Source organism: Dendropsophus ebraccatus, chromosome 4 (assembly GCF_027789765.1).
Source record: "Dendropsophus ebraccatus isolate aDenEbr1 chromosome 4, aDenEbr1.pat, whole genome shotgun sequence".
Taxonomy (NCBI): domain Eukaryota; kingdom Metazoa; phylum Chordata; class Amphibia; order Anura; family Hylidae; genus Dendropsophus; species Dendropsophus ebraccatus.
In genome coordinates, this window is record NC_091457.1 from 78,293,964 (window position 1) to 78,312,583 (window position 18,620).

Here is an 18,620-nt window from a genome sequence, read left to right on the forward strand (position 1 = left end):
ACACCTATGTCAACTGTCCAGCCATATACCTTCACAATAGTGTAAACATTGGAGGATACAGTTGTTTGTTGCTATTGTTGTATGGCTGAAAGAACCTTATAGCTGTAATTGTAAAACTGGGTCCCCATTGTGCTTGGTAAATATGTACAAGGCCGGAGAAACATCAGATAACTTCCATTCATGGTCATCAGTGGTCTACATAGACATAGAAGCACATCCCCCCCACCCAAACTTACTATAAAGGTCAGGGGTATGTAGCTTCTAGTCAGCCTCAGCTGGGACCATGGATGGAAGGTGCCCAGCACCCTGGTGGTCATCGAGGGAAATGGGCGTATATTAGACCATAATATACAAAGGGGCTCCCCATTTCATTGTGGATAAAACAACTATTCATCTGTACCATCTGTAACTACAGCTAAGTATTGTTCTTTGTATTAAATACCTTATTTTTCTATTAATCTGCCTTCTCCGACTATTATCAAAAGCAACCGGTTACATAATGGTGTCAGAAGTGGGATAATAGTCATAGAATTGCTATAACTGTTTAATAGGATATAATGTATGTGTTAGCTGAGATGTGTAGTTGTGGGGTAGATGACAAAGCGAGTCCAGTCCCCTGGTGGGTGTGTAGATCGCGACCCTGTGCACCCAGCACTCGAAGATGGTGACACCATTTCAGCTGACAGACCCCAGTCGGCTGGTGGTGCCTTGTTATGTCTCTTGAATGGCAGAAGACCGCAGCAGATGTGGGATGGATCTGTCTGCTGGTGCGAATTGAAAGAGACATACAAGAAAAAGAAGTGAAGCAAGTGGGCTTCATGGATGTGGAGATTGTAGGGTGGGAGCAGGCTCCTCACCAGGTTTTGGCCAATGAGTGGTCGCAGTTTGTTGTTTTATAGGTTTGAAGTAACTCATGAGTTAAGTGTTTGAGAGATGTGAAACCTGTAGTAATGTGTTTGCAAAGAGTATGAGTAGAAGTTGTGTGTTATTGGCAGGTAAGAATGGATGTTATTGTTTTACCGGTATTGGAACGATTAATGTGTAGAAGGTAACAGTGTGACAGTAAAAAGTGTAACTTCCAGCCATAAATGAAGGCTTGTATATGTTTTTATAATGACGTTGTATGTGTTTTTACACTGCAGAAAAGTCTCTCTCTGTACCTGGGAGAGCAGAGTGAGAAGCAGCTTGTCAGTAAGAAAACAATAGAAGGTCTGGAGCTCACAGGAGGTTTAATCTCATAGTAATTGATAAATGACAATATGTAGCTCTGCTGCGGCAGGAAGGTTTTCTTTTTGTGACTTCTCTGGAAAGATTAGTTGAGGACTCTCTGTTTGTCATTTGAAGATTTTGTGTCTGAGAGCTATAAACGTAATCTCTGTGCAAAGTGTTGTACTCTGTCCATTGTTTTAGTGTTTGTATTTTCTGTTTGTGGACCAGTCAGATAGACGATAATCTGATGGCATCTGATGACTTCATGGGATTATGTAATCTATGATATAACTAATATGTCTGTGTTTTATTTGCAGGTTCTTGAAGGAGTATTGCTATACAGTATATAGTATGTGTATAACTTGTAATATAATGGATCCATTTAAATTGGTAAATGTAAATTGGGGTATAGAAAGAGAAAAATCCACGTGGTGATATTGATTACACCTTATAAGATTTGAAAAATAACCATGAGTTTTGTTTATTTCCACAGCTGTAGGAAAGTTTTGCCCTAATGAAAAGTTTTGTTTTTTCACAGTTTGGCAGGAAGGATGGACACCGAGAACTTCAACTGCGTGAAAATGCCATTAATTGTCCATTTATATTTTAGGATTTGCACATGAAAGAGACATTTTTTGATATGGTTAACCACAATTTTGTAGGCATTTCATGAAGCTTTTTTTTTTTTTTTTTTTTTAAGGAGCTCCCTGTTTTGTTTTATTTTTAACATTTCTTTTGTGTGAATTATATGTTATGAATGAATGGGCCCATGTGTGTTTTATGTTTGTACATGTCTGTATTGTTATATGTTTTGTCTGTCTTGTGATACCACAAGAAGGTTAGTAGGCTTTTATGGTCCCAAGGTTGCAGACGACTGACCTGAAGTATGACAGTACAAAGCCCTGGACTAAGGGGGTGGTGACAAATGACATAGAAAGGTGGGAGGAGAAAGGTGGGATAAGAAAGGGAGAGTGACAGCTCCTTATGTTTGGAAATACCAGCCCTTTGTCCCTCCTAAAGACCTCATTGTCACTTGAAACCCTGAGAGGGAAATAAGATTGAGAAGTCTGAATTGTCTTCAGATGCCTACTTGGTGCTATATAAGTGGTGTATCTGAATGCTGAATTGAATATATTTCACTGAAATTGGTTTTGGGATAAAAATGAATCAATATTGAAGTAATAAACTGAATGAGTTCAGAACGTTCAAGATGGTTTACAAACAAAACAATAAGGGTGGGTGAATTGTGTTGGGAAAATGCAAATATGTATGGGTAACCATTAGTGAGAAAATGCCTGCATTGGATATAGCTATATATGTATGTGTATATATATATATCTCCAATACAGGATGATGGGTTTGCTTTACATGGGATGCATATTAACCCCTTAAGGACAGAGCCTGAAATGGCCTTAATGACAGAGACAAATTTTATGAATATGACCAGTGTCACTTTAGTCATTAATAACTTCGGGATGCTTTTACCTATCCGGCTGATTCTGAGATTGTTTTCTCGTGACATATTGTACTTTACATTTCTGGTAAATTGGAGTCGATACTCATAACAAATCTTTATGAAAAAAACCCAAATAATGTGAAAAAATGTGAAAAAATGCATTTTTCCAACTTTGAAACTTCTTTGCGTATACAGAAAGTGGTTATACCACATAAATTATATATTAAATAGCATTAGCAACATGTCTACTTTATGTTGGCGGTATTTATTAAACTATCTTTCATTTTTTTTAGACGATAGGAAGCTTAAAACATTAGCAGCAAATTTCCAAATTTTCAGTAAAATTTCAAAATCAGATATTTTTAGGGACCTGTTCAGGTTTAAAGTGTATTTGAGGGGCCTGTATGTTAGAAAGCCCCACAAAGCACCCCATTTCAGAAACTGCACCCCCCAAACTCTGCAAAAGCACATCCAGAAAGTGTTTTAACCCTTTAGGGGAGTCACAGAAATAAAAGCCAAGTGTGTAAGGAATTTGAAAATTTTAATTTTCTGTGCAGAGATTTTATTGTAATCCAATATTTTTCATAATTATAAACCTATTACCAGAGAAATGCACCCCAATAATTATTGCCCCGTTTCTGCAGTTTATAGAAATACCCCATATGTGGCCCTATTGCGCTATTTGACGCAACCACAAGCCTCAGATATAAGGGAGCGCCTAGTGAATTTCAACGCCTCCGTTATATTTGGTCATTTTTGACTGTACCACTTCAGGTTGGCAGAGGCTCTGGGGTGTCAAAACCTAAAAAACACCCCTAAAGGGACACCATTTAGAAAACTACACCCCTCAAGGAATGTAACAAGGGGTGCGGTGAGCATCTGGACCCCACAGGTGCTTCACAGATTTTCCCAACAATATGGCGTGAAAAAAGAAAAATTTATTTTTTACACTAAAACGTTGTTCTAGCCTTCAATTTTTCATTTTCTTAAAGGGATAAGAGGCAAAAAAAGACAAAAAATGTGTAGCGCAGTTTCTCCCGAGTACAGAAATACCCCACATGTGGCGATAGAGTGCCAAGGGGGCGCAGGACGAGCCTCCAAAGGGAAGGAGCGCCAATTGGCTTTTGGAAGCTGAATTTCACTGAAAAGGATTTCAAGGGCCATGTCGCATTTACAGAGCCCTCGTGCTGCCAAAACACTGGAAACCCCCCACAAGTGATTCCATTCTGGAAACTACACCCCTCAAGGAATCTAACAAGGGGTGCAGTGAGCATATGGACCCCACTGGTGACGGGCACAAATGTGGAACAATGTGACGTGAAAGGGAAAAATTTCATTTTTTCACTTTCATGGCACAAATGTGCCCGTCATCAAGGGGTCCATATCCTCACTGCACCCCTTGTTAGATTCCTTGAGGGGTGCAGTTTCCAGAATGGGGTCACTTGTGGGGGGTTTCCAGTGTTTTGGCAGCAGGAGGGCTCTGTAAATGCGACATGGCGTTCATCATCCATTCTAGCCAAATCCAACCTCCAAAATCCAAATGGCGCTCCTTCCCTTCGGAGGCTTGCCCTGCGCCCACATGGCGCTTTATGTCCACATGTGGGGTATTTACGGACTCGGGGGAAATTGCTCTACACATATTGTGTGTTTTTTTCTCTTTTAACCCCTTGTGAAAATGATAAATTCAAGGCTAAACCAACATTATAGTGTAAAAAATTTAATATTTCATTTTCACGCCACATTGTTCCACATTTGTGCCCGTCACCAGTGGGGTCCATATGCTCACTACACCCCTTGTTACATTCCCTGAGGGGTGTAGTTTCCATAATGGGGTCACTTGTGGGGGGTTTCAACTGTCTTGGCAACACAGAGGCCTTTTGAATGCAACATGGCCCCTCGAAATCCATTCCATCCAAATCCAGCCTTCAAAAACGAAATGGTGCTCCTTCCCTTCGGAGGCTTACCCTGCACCCGCATGGCGCTTTATGTCCACATATGGGGTATTTACGGACTCGGGGGAAATTGCGCTACACATTTTGTTTTTTTTCTCCTCTTTTAACCCCTTGTGAAAATGATATATTCAAGGCTAAACCAACATTATAGTGTAAAAAATGTAATATTTCATTTTCACGCCACATTGTTCCACATTTGTGTCCGTCACCAGTGGGGTCCATATGCTCACTACACCCCTTGTTACATTCCTTGAGGGGTGCAGTTTCCATAATGGGGTCACTTGTGGGGGGTTTCAACTGTCTTGGCAACACAGGGGCCTTTTGAATGCAACATGGCCCCTCGAAATCCATTCCATCCAAATCCAGCCTTCAAAAACCAAATGGCGCTTCTTCCCTTCGGAGGCTTACCCTGCACCCGCATGGCGCTTTATGTCCACATGTGGGGTATTTCCGTACTCAGGGGAAATTGCTCTACACATTAAATGTTTTTTTTTATCTTTTAACCCCTTGTGAAAATGAAAAAACATGACAAGATTAATGATTTAGAGTAAAAATTTTACAAAAATTACACTAAATGTTGGTCTAGCCTTGATTTTTTTTCCATTTCCACAAGGGGTTAAAAAAGAAAATGAACACAAAACGTGTAGGGTAGTGTCCCCTGAGTACGAAAATACCCCACATGTGGACATAATGTGCCATATGGGCACAGGGCAAGTCACCAAAGGGACAGAGCGCCATTTAGAGGCTGGAATGGAGGATGGAGGCCATGTCGCAATTACAAAGCTCCTGTGCTGCCAGGACAGTAGAAACCCCCGACAAGTGACCCCATTCTGGAAACTACACCCCATAAGGAATCTAACAAGGGGTGCAGTGAGCATATGGACCCCACTGGTGACGGGCACTTACGTAGAACATGTGCCGAGAAAATAAAAAATACAATTTTTTTCATTTTCACGTCCCAAATGTGGCCGTCACCAGGGGGCCATATCCCCGCTGCCCCCCTTCTTAGATTCCTTATGGGGTGTAGTTTCCAGAATGGGGTCACTTGTGGGGGGTTTCTACTGTCCTGGCCGCACAGGGGCTTTGTAATTGCGACATGGCATCCTCTAATGGAAATGGCGGCCATACCTACTTAGCTGGGGAAAAGGGACAATTCTAATTTATTTGGGGGTATTAGGCCAATTATTAGTTTATAAGGTTGGAAATGAAAGGTGTCCATCAAATTCAACCTGTGTTGATCCAGAGGAAGGCAAAAAACCCTTTTAAGGCAGACGACAGTAGCCTCATCACAGGGGAAAAATTCCTTCCCGACTCCATAATGGCGATCAGAATAATCCCCGGATCAACGTGACCCCTGAAATAGGAATAAGGGACAGAATTTAGATAATGTAGAACTCCAATGACGTGTGGTGCGCCTTGAAGCGATCCAGTATACAGAGGCCGGGGGGATCAGGACAGGCGTCACACTGGAAAATGTTGTCCTTCCTGATCCCCTGTTACGCCACACTCTGCACTTCTTCTGGGGTCTCCCGTTCTCCAGTGTGGGGGACGTCACCTGGAGAATGTTGCCCTGGTGCGATACGGGGTCCTTCATATCCAGAAGCGCTGGGTCCGCTCCATGGCTGCTAAATATTAGGGCGCTATTACTGCTTCTGATATGTTCGGATCGTGCCGCAAGCTACAGGGCAGCGAGAGACCAGAGGAGGGTGCGCTGGTATAAAAGTTATCCCCGTACAGGTGGTGACCTTTATCCAGCAGTGGGAAGATCAGTTCCCGGACGATCTTCCCACTAACTCCGAGGATGGGGGGGAGGGGGGCATCTGGGGGCTGGATTCGGGTGTCCCTTCCTACATACACTCTAAGGGTACATGCACACTGCGGAATCGCGACAGATAACCCTTCGTGCATTCCACAGCTGGCACCCACCGGCGGACTGATGCAGGCGCGCGTCTCCACACGTGTCATAGACTCCATTCTATGCACGGGCGGATTCCGCTCTCCGTCCAACGTGTTCATTCTTTGGATGGACGATGGAATCCGCCCGTGCATAGAATGGAGTCTATGACACGGGTGGAGACATGCGCCCGCATCAGTCCGCCGGCGGGTGCCAGCTGTGGAATGCACAAAGGATTATCCTTCGCCATTCCGCAGTGTGCACGTACCCGAAATCTGTAAGTGTACCCTGAGGCACGCTCACAGAGTTTGTAGAATTTCACACCATACCGTCATCTCTTATTGGGACGGTACTGGCGGAAAAGATGTGTCTGGGGGGCAGCGTACGCTACGCTACCCCCAGATACGTCATTGGAGGATGAGGATGATGAGGATGAATGGAGGAACGAAGGACCCCCCCATTCATCCTCACTGGCTGTTTCGGTGTCGGAGGTAATAATAACGTATCCCTCTGACGCCGAAAACACCCTGGGGGCCATCTTTATACGGGGATTGGTATATGGGGTATGTAGTGGTGTAGTGTCAAACTTTATTCAATGTAGTGTGGTGTAATGTAGTGTTTTTTACGTGTTTTTTTACAGTAAGTATAAAAAAAAAACCTACGCCAACAAAGGAGTTGCTGATAAATGCCGCACTTATGTGCGGCACTTATAAGCAGACCGTGGCAGTAGAATATAGAAAAAAAACACCCTACGCCAAAAAGGAGGAGTTGCTGATTAGCAGCGCACTTTCGTGCGATGCTGATCAACACTCAGCGGCGATAGGGTGCGGAAAATAGAAAAAAAAAAAATTTGAAAAAAAAAAAAAAAATTTCTACATTTGAACATCCCTGTAGCTGCTGATAAGTGTATTACACATATCAGCCGCTAGAGGGCAGCAGAGCGCAAAATACGGAAAGAGCCGACGCTGGAGCCGAAAATAGCCGAGAGAAGCCGAACGTGACGTCACGGAAGAAGCCGAAGACCCGAACGAAGACGAGGATGCCGCGAACCCGGAAGACGCCGATCAGGAGCCCGGGACAGGTGAGTAATGTACAAATACCTGCTCTGGACCCCTCGGCTACCTAGCTGAGGGGTCCAGGGCAGGTATTTACTATATTGTGGGACTCTGATCGCCGTGCCACCGGCCCGATCGCCGTGAATGGCCGGCCGGTACCGGCCGGCCGTTCACGGCGATCGGGCCGGTGGCACGGCGATCACCATTACTTTTTACAGTAATGGCGGTCGGTGCCGTCCTCGGACAGCACCGACCGCCATTTTTTTCCGGGTCATCGGGTCGCCGATGACCCGGAAAGGTTCCGATCGCCGCTATTGGCTGATCTGAATTGATCAGCCTATAGCGGCGATCGTAAGCACGGGGGGTGTTAACCACCCCCCGTGCCGTGAAGCTAAGATGGCCTGCTATGATTTATAGCAGGCCATCTTCCCCGACCGCTGTGTGTGAACACGCAGCGATCGGGGAAACATCGGGCGTAAATTTACGCCCTGATGCGCCAAGTACCAGGGCGCGAGGGCGTAAGTTTACGCCCGATGTCGTTAAGGGGTTAAAGGATATGTGTGTATACTCTTGATTTGTTTATTCATCCAATAGACTGAAGTCATATACTATATGTTTAGTTTGTATGCTTGAAATTTAAGAATGTTGTTTGACGATAAACATGTTGGTAATGGGATTAGGTAGATAGCCATTGTTACATGTCCTTGCTATCAACAGAAACACTTTCCTGGGCAGAGATTTGATTTGTTGTTTTTTTTCCCTAAGAAAGACATTTGGATTTTTATTTTTAAGTTCTCCATTTGATGAAGGAATGAGTGACCACCATGAAAATGCACAGGGCTTTATACAGAGTTTACAGAGACTTCGCAAATGACCTTCTGTTCTCATGTGACTGAGTCTAAAGCCACCATGTTTCCTATCTGCTGTGGATTTGTTGATTCATTCCTATTTGGATATTGACCCCTCTTAAAACTCAGCAAGTGCAGAAAGCCTGAAGAGCTGACATCCAGAGATCTACAGTGTCTCCAAGGTGCCAAGATGATGCACGAGTGAAGGAAGACCATGTACCTGGAACAACACTGCTAAAGGGGCTCTACAGTCTGCACCTCCAGCCATACCTGCAACCCCCTGATCCATCACCAGAGATACATAGGGGAGGGGAGGAATGAGACAGACTTCTGAACATGTAGAGTGGGGGCAGATGCCTACTGAGGATCTGTCCTTTGGCCAACCATGGAAGTAGTGACGTTACCTGAGCAATAGGCCCCTGTGGCGAGGGCACAATAATCCCCTTGCTTCCCTGCACATGAGATTGGGGTCTAAGAAGATCAGAAGAAAGAAAATTCCCACCAGAATGGATATTGTATTTTGTATTACTGGACATTTGATTTTTCTTTTTTGGTTTTAAGCCCAGCTGTGACCGCACCAGTTTCTGTTTGTAGCAACCGACCAATGTAAGAGAAAATAGGAAGTGAGCAATCACATGGTTAAATGAGGATGATATCAGAAGAATGTGTAAATGGCGTCACTAATAATGTTTTGTAACTTCCTTACATCACATCAATAAGACAAGGGGTGGAGTGTAACCGGATGGGTTCATTTCAGAAAATTAAAGTGTCTTATTGATGTAATGAGAAGGAATGTATTATTTTAATGTCTTGTATGTATATATATATATATATATATATATATATATATATATTCGTATGGCTATGTGTGTAGAAGTCATTGTAGTTGTGTGTGTGTATGTATACTGTCACACCTATGTCAACTGTCCAGCCATATACCTTCACAATAGTGTAAACATTGGAGGATACAGTTGTTTGTTGCTATTGTTGTATGGCTGAAAGAACCTTATAGCTGTAATTGTAAAACTGGGTCCCCATTGTGCTTGGTAAATATGTACAAGGCCGGAGAAACATCAGATAACTTCCATTCATGGTCATCAGTGGTCTACATAGACATAGAAGCACATCCCCCCCACCCAAACTTACTATAAAGGTCAGGGGTATGTAGCTTCTAGTCAGCCTCAGCTGGGACCATGGATGGAAGGTGCCCAGCACCCTGGTGGTCATCGAGGGAAATGGGCGTATATTAGACCATAATATACAAAGGGGCTCCCCATTTCATTGTGGATAAAACAACTATTCATCTGTACCATCTGTAACTACAGCTAAGTATTGTTCTTTGTATTAAATACCTTATTTTTCTATTAATCTGTGTGGTTATAGCCTTCTCCGACTATTATCAAAAGCAACCGGTTACAGGGGTGATAGAGAAGGTGAGGGGATGATGGGGGTGACAGAGGAGGTGAGGGGATGATGGGGGTGACAGAGGAGGGGGATGATGGGGGTGACAGAGGAAGTAAGGGGAGGATGGGGGTGATAGAGGAGGTGATGATGGGGGTGATAGAGAAGGTGAGGGGATGATGGGGGTGACGGAGGAGGGGATAATGGGGGTGACAGAGGAGGTGAGGGGATGATGGGGGTGACAGAGCAGGTGAGGGGATGATGGGGGTGATAGAGGAGGTGAGGGGATGATGGGGGTGATAGAGGAGGGGATGATGGGGGTGATGGAGGAGGTGAGGGGATGATGGTGACAGAGGAGGGGATGATGGGGGTGATAGAGGAGGTGAGGGGATGATGGGGGTGATAGAGGAGGGGGTGATGGGGGTGATAGAGGAGGTGAGGGGATGATGGGGGTGACGGAGGAGGTGAGGGGATGATGGGGGTCACGGAGGAGATGATAGGGCCAGATTTAGCATCGGGGGTCTAATGGGGCAGAATAATCCTATGCAGACCTAAGAGGGATCAGGGCAGCTGTCAGTGAACCGGGCCGCGAGGAGTCGTGGTGCACGGGGCTCCCCCGCTCTGGGCTGTGACAGAAGTGGAATGCGGACTGGGAGATGGGGCAGCCCAGGCGTCCACCGGCCGCCACTGATTCCACCTGGTGGCCCTGGGGAGAGAGATAGCTGCACACATATCTCCTGTCCACTCTCTGTGCGGTCTCTCTCTCCTCCCCGGTTCTCGTGCGGGACTTTAAGAAAATGGCGCCGCCACCCGCCCCATGTACTTCAGCTCTGTACTGCGCATGTCTATGCACATGCGCAGTACACACTGACGGAGCCTCCAGTGTAAGTGAACCAGAAGGACTCCGTCGGTTCACTTCAATGATGTGGAGGTGCCGTATAGTGTCTGTGTGTGTGTCATGAAATGACGTCACACACAGACACTATAAACATGGCAGCCCCCTGTGCAGCAATACATTTTAGAAAAAAAATAATGAAACACTACATAAAAAAAAAAAAACATCCAACAGACTTATTTGTACTTATTACTTTTCAATAGAAAATTATCAAAAATGTGACACTGTCCCTTTAAGGCCCTATTCCACCAACAGATCTGACGACAGAATATCTGCCAAAGATTTGAAGCCAAACCCAGAAACAGACTATAAACAGAGATCAGGTCATAAAGGAAAGACTGGATTTCTCTCCTCTTTTCAAATCCACTCCTGGGTTTGGCTTCAAATCTTTGGGCCCTATTCCACAGGAACGATAATCGGCTGAATCAGCCCCATTCGGCCGATTATCGCTCGGTGGAATAGAGAGAACGATAGCCGATGATCGTGTCATCAGCTGATCGTTCATTTAGGGCCAGACCTAAAATCATCGTTCCCCCACTGTGCATCGCTACGGTGGAATAGCGGTGCGCTGTGGGCGACCGACGATTTGAGAAGCACAATACATTACCTGCAGGGCTTCTCCTCCGCTCTGACTTCCTCCCCGGGTCCCGCGCGCTCTAGCTTCAGCATGGCCTGCCAGCTGACGGAGCACTCAGCCAATCACAGGCCGGAACCGCCGCGGCCTGTGATTGGCCGAGTGGCCTGTCAGCTGACAGGTAATGTATGCTGCAAGGACATCGGTAACGATGTCCCTGCAGCCCTCACTCAACCATCATCGGGCTGTGGAATAGGCCCAGTAAACGAGCAGCGATCTAGCAGATTGGCACTCGTTTACATCATTGATCGGGCCCTGCTCGTCCCATGGAATAGGGCCCTTTGGCAGATAATCTGTTGTCAGATCTGTTGGTGGAATAGGGCCTTTAGACAGTGGCTGCGTGGCCTGCCGGGAAAGGAGGGTGCTGATGTTATAGGGAGGTCACAGGGTCACAGCAGCACAGAGGATGTCAGGAGAGGAGTGTGCTGATCTTATAGGGGAGGTCACAGCAGCACAGAGAATACCAGGAGAGGAGGGTGCTGATCTTATAGGGAAGGTCCCAGCAGCACAGAGGATGTCAGGAGAGGAGGGTGCTGATTGTATAGGGGAGGTCTCAGCAGCACAGAGGATGTCAGGAGAGGAGTGTGCTAATGTTATAGGGGAGGTCACAGCAGCACAGAGCATGTCAGGAAAGGAAGGGTGCTTATCTTATAGGAGAGGTCACAGCAGCACAGAGGATGTCAGGAGAGGAGGGTGCTGATCTTATAGGGGAGATCACAGCAGCACAGAGGATGTCAGGAGAGGAGGGTGCTGATCTTATACAGGCATCACAGCAGCACAGAGGATGTCAGGAGAGGAGTGTGCTGATCTTATAGGGGAGGTCCCAGCAGCACAGAGGATGTCAAGAGAGGAGAGTGCTGTCATTGCCTGCAGCTGCAGCCATGTCAACATGCACAGTGTGGTGCTGTCAGGACTCAAGAACCCTGCTGCTGAGAGTTGTTGTTATATTGGAAGGCTGCTGCTGCACACTGCAACTCCCAGCATACCTCATTGTGCACTACAACTCCCAGCATACCTCCTTGTGCACAAAAACTATCATATCATATGATAGTTGTTGTGCACAAGGAGGTATATTTGTATTTTTTTTGAGGTATCAAACTGGTATTGAGTATTGAAATAAAAAAGCTGGTATCGTGACATCACTAGCAGGGCCTAGGCCTGTAATGCCTCTCTGTGCTTGCTCCCCACCTCTCTGCATTTCAGGAACGGTCCAGGGCTGGATTGTGTCCCCCTTTACCGTAAGAATATTGAGCTTGCGCCACTGCTAGCGGGGTGGTTCAGCCACACTGGGGGCCCAGGTTGGGCCCAATTTACATTTAATCTGCTGCTGCTTCTTGCAGGACATACAGCAGCTGATAAGTACTTGACTTTTTTTTATACAGAAATAGGTTACAAAAAAGTTTAACTTAATTGACACCAGGTGATTTAAAATCTATTTTTTAAAGATGTGAAGCAAGGACTAAACATATTATAAATGCCATTTTTCCTATTGCCCTGTGGTCCTCAGGGTTTTCAGGGCTGCATACGCCTTGTAATGTATACTCAACGAGGGTGGATATACAGGATGCCAAGATCAAGGAAATCTGTCTGGTCCGTAGCAGGTAGAGAGTTGCATACACAAGCATGTGGATGGGTTGTACAACCGCTAGTCACAGGGCCGGCGTCAGGACCCGGCTTACCTGGGCAAGTGACGGGGCCCTGTTATCAGCTAGCAGAACGTGATGGCAGGTGTATTTTGGCAACAGCTTAACAGTCGCTTATTAGGAAACAGTCACTTGTGGGACAGTTTCTTTAGTGCAGCGCTCTCTAACATGTGACTTTTAACAGTTGCTGCAAAACTACAGCCCCCAATATGGACTGCTGGCAAGGTATAATGGCAGTTATAGTTTGGCAACAGCTGAAAAGTCACTGACTGGGAAAGAAAGATTAAGGGTACAAACCCACTTGACGTATTTGCTGCGTGAATCAGTCTTAAAAATAAGCAGGCAAAACGCAGGTTGGCTTTATACAATTGTTCTGTGTTAAAATACGCAATTGCGTATTTTTGAAGCGTGAAGTTACATGCGTTTTTCGCACAGGTTGTTAACAACTGATGCTTTGCTAACAACAAGCTTCACGCTTCAAAAATACGCAATTGCGTATTTTAACGCAGAACAATCGTATAAAGCCAACCTGCGTTTTGCCTGCTTATTTTTAAGACTGATTCACGCAGCAAATACGTCAAGTGGGTTTGTACCCTTAGGAAAACTGTTTATTTAATCCAGTGTTCTCCAACAAGTGACTCACTCTCCAGTTGCTGCAAAACTACAACTTCCATTATGCACTACTGGCAGGACATGATGGGAGTTGTATTTTGGCAACAGCTGAAGAGCCAGTGGTTGGGAAACAATGATTTAGGAGGACAGTGGCCCAATTTATCTAGGGGTGCAGTGACGGGGGGGCATTGTCACAGTTCATAAGTGCAAAGGTTTTTTTGCACCAAGAGAGGGGCTAACTAAAGACTGAAGCACAAGGTGCAGCTCACCCACAGATGGGGGGCACAAAGAGGGTCCTGTTACTGTTTGGGAGCTCCATGCCATCATGTATTGGGCTGTAAAAATCTGCAACATATCCTCCATGTCTGAACTCACCCTACATCATTCTGAGAGGCCATAAAAGCCTATTTCACATCTGACATTGTATAGTGGGTGACATGGCTAAGGCTAGGTTCACAATGCATTTTATCCTATACGTTTAACGTATACATTTTATGGAAAAAAACGGATGCAACTACCGATGCAATTGTGTGCCATCTGGTTGGATCCGGTTGGATCCGGTTTTTCCATTGACTTGTAAACAACAACAATTTGAAACAACAACCTGACAACCTGCCCGGGCATGCTCATGACATCACTACGACAAGCAGTGACATCACGTAAGTGACATAATTGGTGATGTCATCCAAGGGCCCTATAAAAGAAGGTGCAGAGCCCCAGAATCTCTGTTCTTAGGGACTCACTAGCGATCACACTGTTGGTACTACCTTGCTTTCTGCCTGTGTATACTGATAGTCATTTCTAGTGTTTTCGATTTTCGTCATTTCATGGAGAGAGAGGAGAGGATTGACAGGGAGCTTGCCATTTTTGGCAACCTCCTTTGCTATTTGGTTCCAATCCTAGTGGGCTGTCTTTCCACCAGACAACCACTCAGCATGATTGAACCCTTCATCAACCCGCTGAGCTGGGGCAATTCCATCAGCAACCCGCTCAGCTGGGACAATATCACCTCGGGCCTGCAGTGGCCAAACAGCACCATCAGAGACCAGACCAGCTGTAAGATTACCCCCATCCTGCAGAGGCCCAATTACACCACCAGAAACCTGCAGCGTCCAAACACCACCATTGGAGACCTGCCCGACTGTGACCTGATGTCCATCAGCAGTCATGTCCAGAGCGCAGCAACCGCCTTTACTGACCTGCTTAGCTGGCTAACTGCTGTTAGTGATGTGCTCAGCTGGACATCCACTACCAGTCGCCTGCTGAGCTGGACTTTCAGTAATAGCGCCCTGCTGACCTGGATCACAGCTGCTGTAGAGAGAGTGAGTGTGATCACCACCACCTGTGATTACATCAACTGGATCTGCAGCACCAGAGACCTGATCGCCTGGACAACCACCCTCACCCGCAGCAGCTTCCTGGAGATCTGGATGACCACAGCCGCCTGGATCACCAACACTACCACCGGTGAGCTGACAACGTTTATTTCCACCGTCACCACCAGCGATCTGCAGGCCGCACTGAGCAGCATAAGTGAGAAGCTGTTGTGGATTGCCACAACCCTCCAGCTTCTCACTTGGCTGACCAGTCGCTGCAACAGGTGCACTTGGCTCATAACTGCGGGTGAGGCGTTGTCCTGGATGAACACCACCAGCAGGATGCTGATCGGCGCCCTACAGGGCATCAGACTTATCGTGCAATGTCTCTCCAGTACCGAGGAGCTGAGGAAATGCCTGGCCATCATATCTGAAGAAGTGCTCAGCGGCTTCCCCGCCACCACCACCACAGCACGCTCCGAGGGACATCCCTACCGCCGACAGCGAATGATTTGAAATAATGGGACAACATCACCAGGGGCCTACAGTTCCATCATAGAGCAGCCCAGCTGGAAGATTACCACCAACCTGCAGAGGCCCAATTCCACCACCACCAACCTGCAGCGTAGCAACTCCAGCACCATCAAAATGCAGAGCCCAAACAACACCATTGGAGACCTGCTCAACTGGAATATGACCACCTGTGACCTCATTTCCATCAGCAGCCATCTCCAAAGTGCAGCAACCACCTTCACTGACCTGCTTAGCTGGATATCCACCACAAGCCGCCTGCTGAGCTGAACTTTCACTAATAGTGACCTGCTGACCTGGATCACAGCTGCTGTAGAGCGAGTGAGTGTGATCACCACTGCCTGTGATTTCATCACCTGGATCTGCAGCACAAGAGATCTGATCATCTGGACCACCACCCTCACCAGCTTCCTGGAGATCTGGATGACCAGAGCCACCTGGATCACCACCACTACTGCCAGTGAGCACATGGATTTCCACCATCAGCACCAGCGATCTGCAAGCAATCACAGCGAGTGCAACATTGTCATGGACTATCACCACCAGCAGGATGCTGATCGGCTTCCTACAGAGCATCAGACTGATCCTGCGATGCTTCACCAGTACCGAGGAGCTGAGGAAATGCCTGGCCAGCATCTCCAAGAAAGTGCTCAGCGGCTTCCCCGCCGCCACCACCACAGCACGCTCCGAGGGACATCCCTACAGCCGACAGCGAATAATTTAATAACTTAAAGAGAACCAATCATGGACGAAAGTTAAAATTTTTTTTTTCCCTAATTAGATGTAAATCATCATTTTATTAACATTTGTAAATATAATTAATTATTTTTATTATCACGTTTTTTAATTATTCACTTTTTATTTTCCTGTCTCGAGCCGGCTCTTTTCAAAAGAGCCGGCGCGAGACAGGAAACTCCCGTCATGCAGAGCGGCAGGAAAGGTTCCCATGATCCTTTGCCCGCCGCTCCGTTAATACACAGTGATCTCGCGCTATACAGCGCAAGAGCGCTGTGTATTTTCTAGTCCCTTTCCTCTAATCTATTTATGAAGATACAGACTGCCTCTGCAGTCTGTATCTTTATACTTTACCTATCCTCTTCTTCGGTGCAGCAAGGCCGGCGCCGCCATCTTGATTACGTCACTTGCGTTCCAGCGGTGGAACGCAAGGCCCGTAATCAAGATGGCGGCGCCCGGCCGTGCGGCACTGAAGCAGAGGATAGGTAAAGTATAAAGATACAGACTGCAAATACAGTCTGTATCTTCATGAAGTCTATCTATGAAGATACAGACTGCCTTTGCAGTCTGTATCTTTATACTTTACCCGATTCTCTGTTCCCTGGCTGTTCCGGCGGCGGCGCCATCTTGATGACGTCACGCTGGAACGCACCGCTGGAACGCAAGTGACGTCATCAAGATGGCGGCGCCCACCGGAACAGCCAGGGAACAGAGGATCAGGTAAAGTATAAAGATACAGACTGCAAATGCAGTCTGTATCTTCATGAATAGAGTTAGGGAGAGATATACTTTCATAATAGGGACAGTTACATTTAGGTGATTGGTCCTCTTTAAATAAAAGTTTTTCTTGTTGCCAAAAATGTGTACTTTTTTTTATGTCACTATACATTGTAGTAAGGTGTGCAAGGGTGTAAGTGTGTAATAATAATAATAATGATAATGTGGGACACTAAAAACACCATACACCACCTCTCTTACACTGTACCTGTCAGCTCTGCTCCTCCAAAGATGGCCGCTCTGCCGTACTCACCGTTATTGTGTGAGGTGAGGAGACGGCACACAGGAGCGCCCCCTGCTGGTCACTCTCCTTCTCCAGCTCTTCCCTCTGCCACTGGCTGTAGGAGTATACGCTGCCCAAACAAAAATACCCGGTGGGGTCTCAGTAGATTTATCCTTGTTTCCATTTAGTAACCAATCACAGCTCAGCTTTCACGTATTATTTGCCTTGGTAAAGTGAAAGGGGAGCTCTGATTGGTTGCTATGGGCTACTAAGGGAAATGTATTGTGCTGCTGTAGTAAGAGACCCATAGCAACCAATCACAGCTCAGCTTTCATTTCTCACATTGCTCTGGGAACATGAAAGCTGAGCTGTGATTGGTTGCTATGGGCAACAAAGAGACTCTTACCATTAGAAAGCTTAAAGGGGTATTCCCCCCAAGACCTAAAAAAATGTAATGCTCCCAAACCTAGCTGGCCTTACTCACCAAGTCCCTCTGAGTATTTTGAGACGTCTCCCATCTTTCTAGCTGCTGCTGTTCCTGAGTTACAAGTACATTTCCCATCATGCAATGCTTATGCCTGATGATGGTGAAGTAGCAGAGCTGAGACAATGAAGGAGATGATGACAGTGTAGCAGAGCTGATATGGCGGTGTTGGTGTAGCAGAGCTGAGTTGGAAGTGACGGTGTAGCAGAGCTGAGTTGGCGGTGACGGTGTAGCAGAGCTGAGTTGGGGATGACCTTGTAACAGAGCTGAGTTGGAGGTGACGCTGTAGCAGAGCTGAGTTGGGGATGACAGTGTAGCAGAGCTGAGTTGGCGGTGACGGTGTAGAAGAGCTGAGTTGGCGGTAACGGTGTAGCAGAGCTGAGTTGGTGGTAACGGTGTAGCAGAGCTGATATGGCACTGACAGAGTAGCAGAGCTGAGTTGGGGGGAAGGTGTAGCAGAGCTGAAATGGCACTGACCGAGTAGCAGAGCTGAGATGGCACTGACCGAGTAGCAGAGCTGAGTTGGGGAGAAGGTGTAGCAGAGCTGAGATGGCACTGACCGAGTAGCAGAGCTGAGTTGGGGGGAAGGTGTAGCAGAGCTGAGATGGCACTGAAGGTGTAGCAGAGCTGAGATGGCACTGACCAAGTAGCAGAGCTGAGTTGGGGAGAAGGTGTAGCAGAGCTGAGATGGCACTGACCGAGTAGAAGAGCTGAGTTGGGGGGAAGGTGTAGCAGAGCTAAGATGGCACTGACCGAGTAGCAGAGCTGAGTTGGGGGGAAGGTGTAGCAGAGCTGAGTTGGGGGAAGGTGTAGCAGAGATGAGATGGCACTGACCGAGTAGCAGAGCTGAGATGGTGAGTGCTGCGGGTGAAGGTGGTGCCCCATGGCTGATCACGAAGGGGGGGTGCCACTTGGTGATCGAGCGGTGGAGGGGTTGGTTGGTGATGGCGGGGGG

General features: G+C 46.7%; 1 protein-coding gene across 1 annotated transcript in view; it reads right to left on the reverse strand.

Moving 5' to 3' along the window:
• CHTF8 (chromosome transmission fidelity factor 8) overlaps positions 1 to 17,380 on the reverse strand; it is a 65,220-nt gene extending 47,840 nt beyond the window's left edge. The window contains exon 1 of the mRNA XM_069966093.1: positions 17,212 to 17,380. The gene's annotated coding sequence lies outside the window, so the exon portion shown is untranslated. The remainder of the gene's footprint in view (positions 1 to 17,211) is intronic.
• Between the last annotated feature and the right edge of the window lie 1,240 nt (positions 17,381 to 18,620).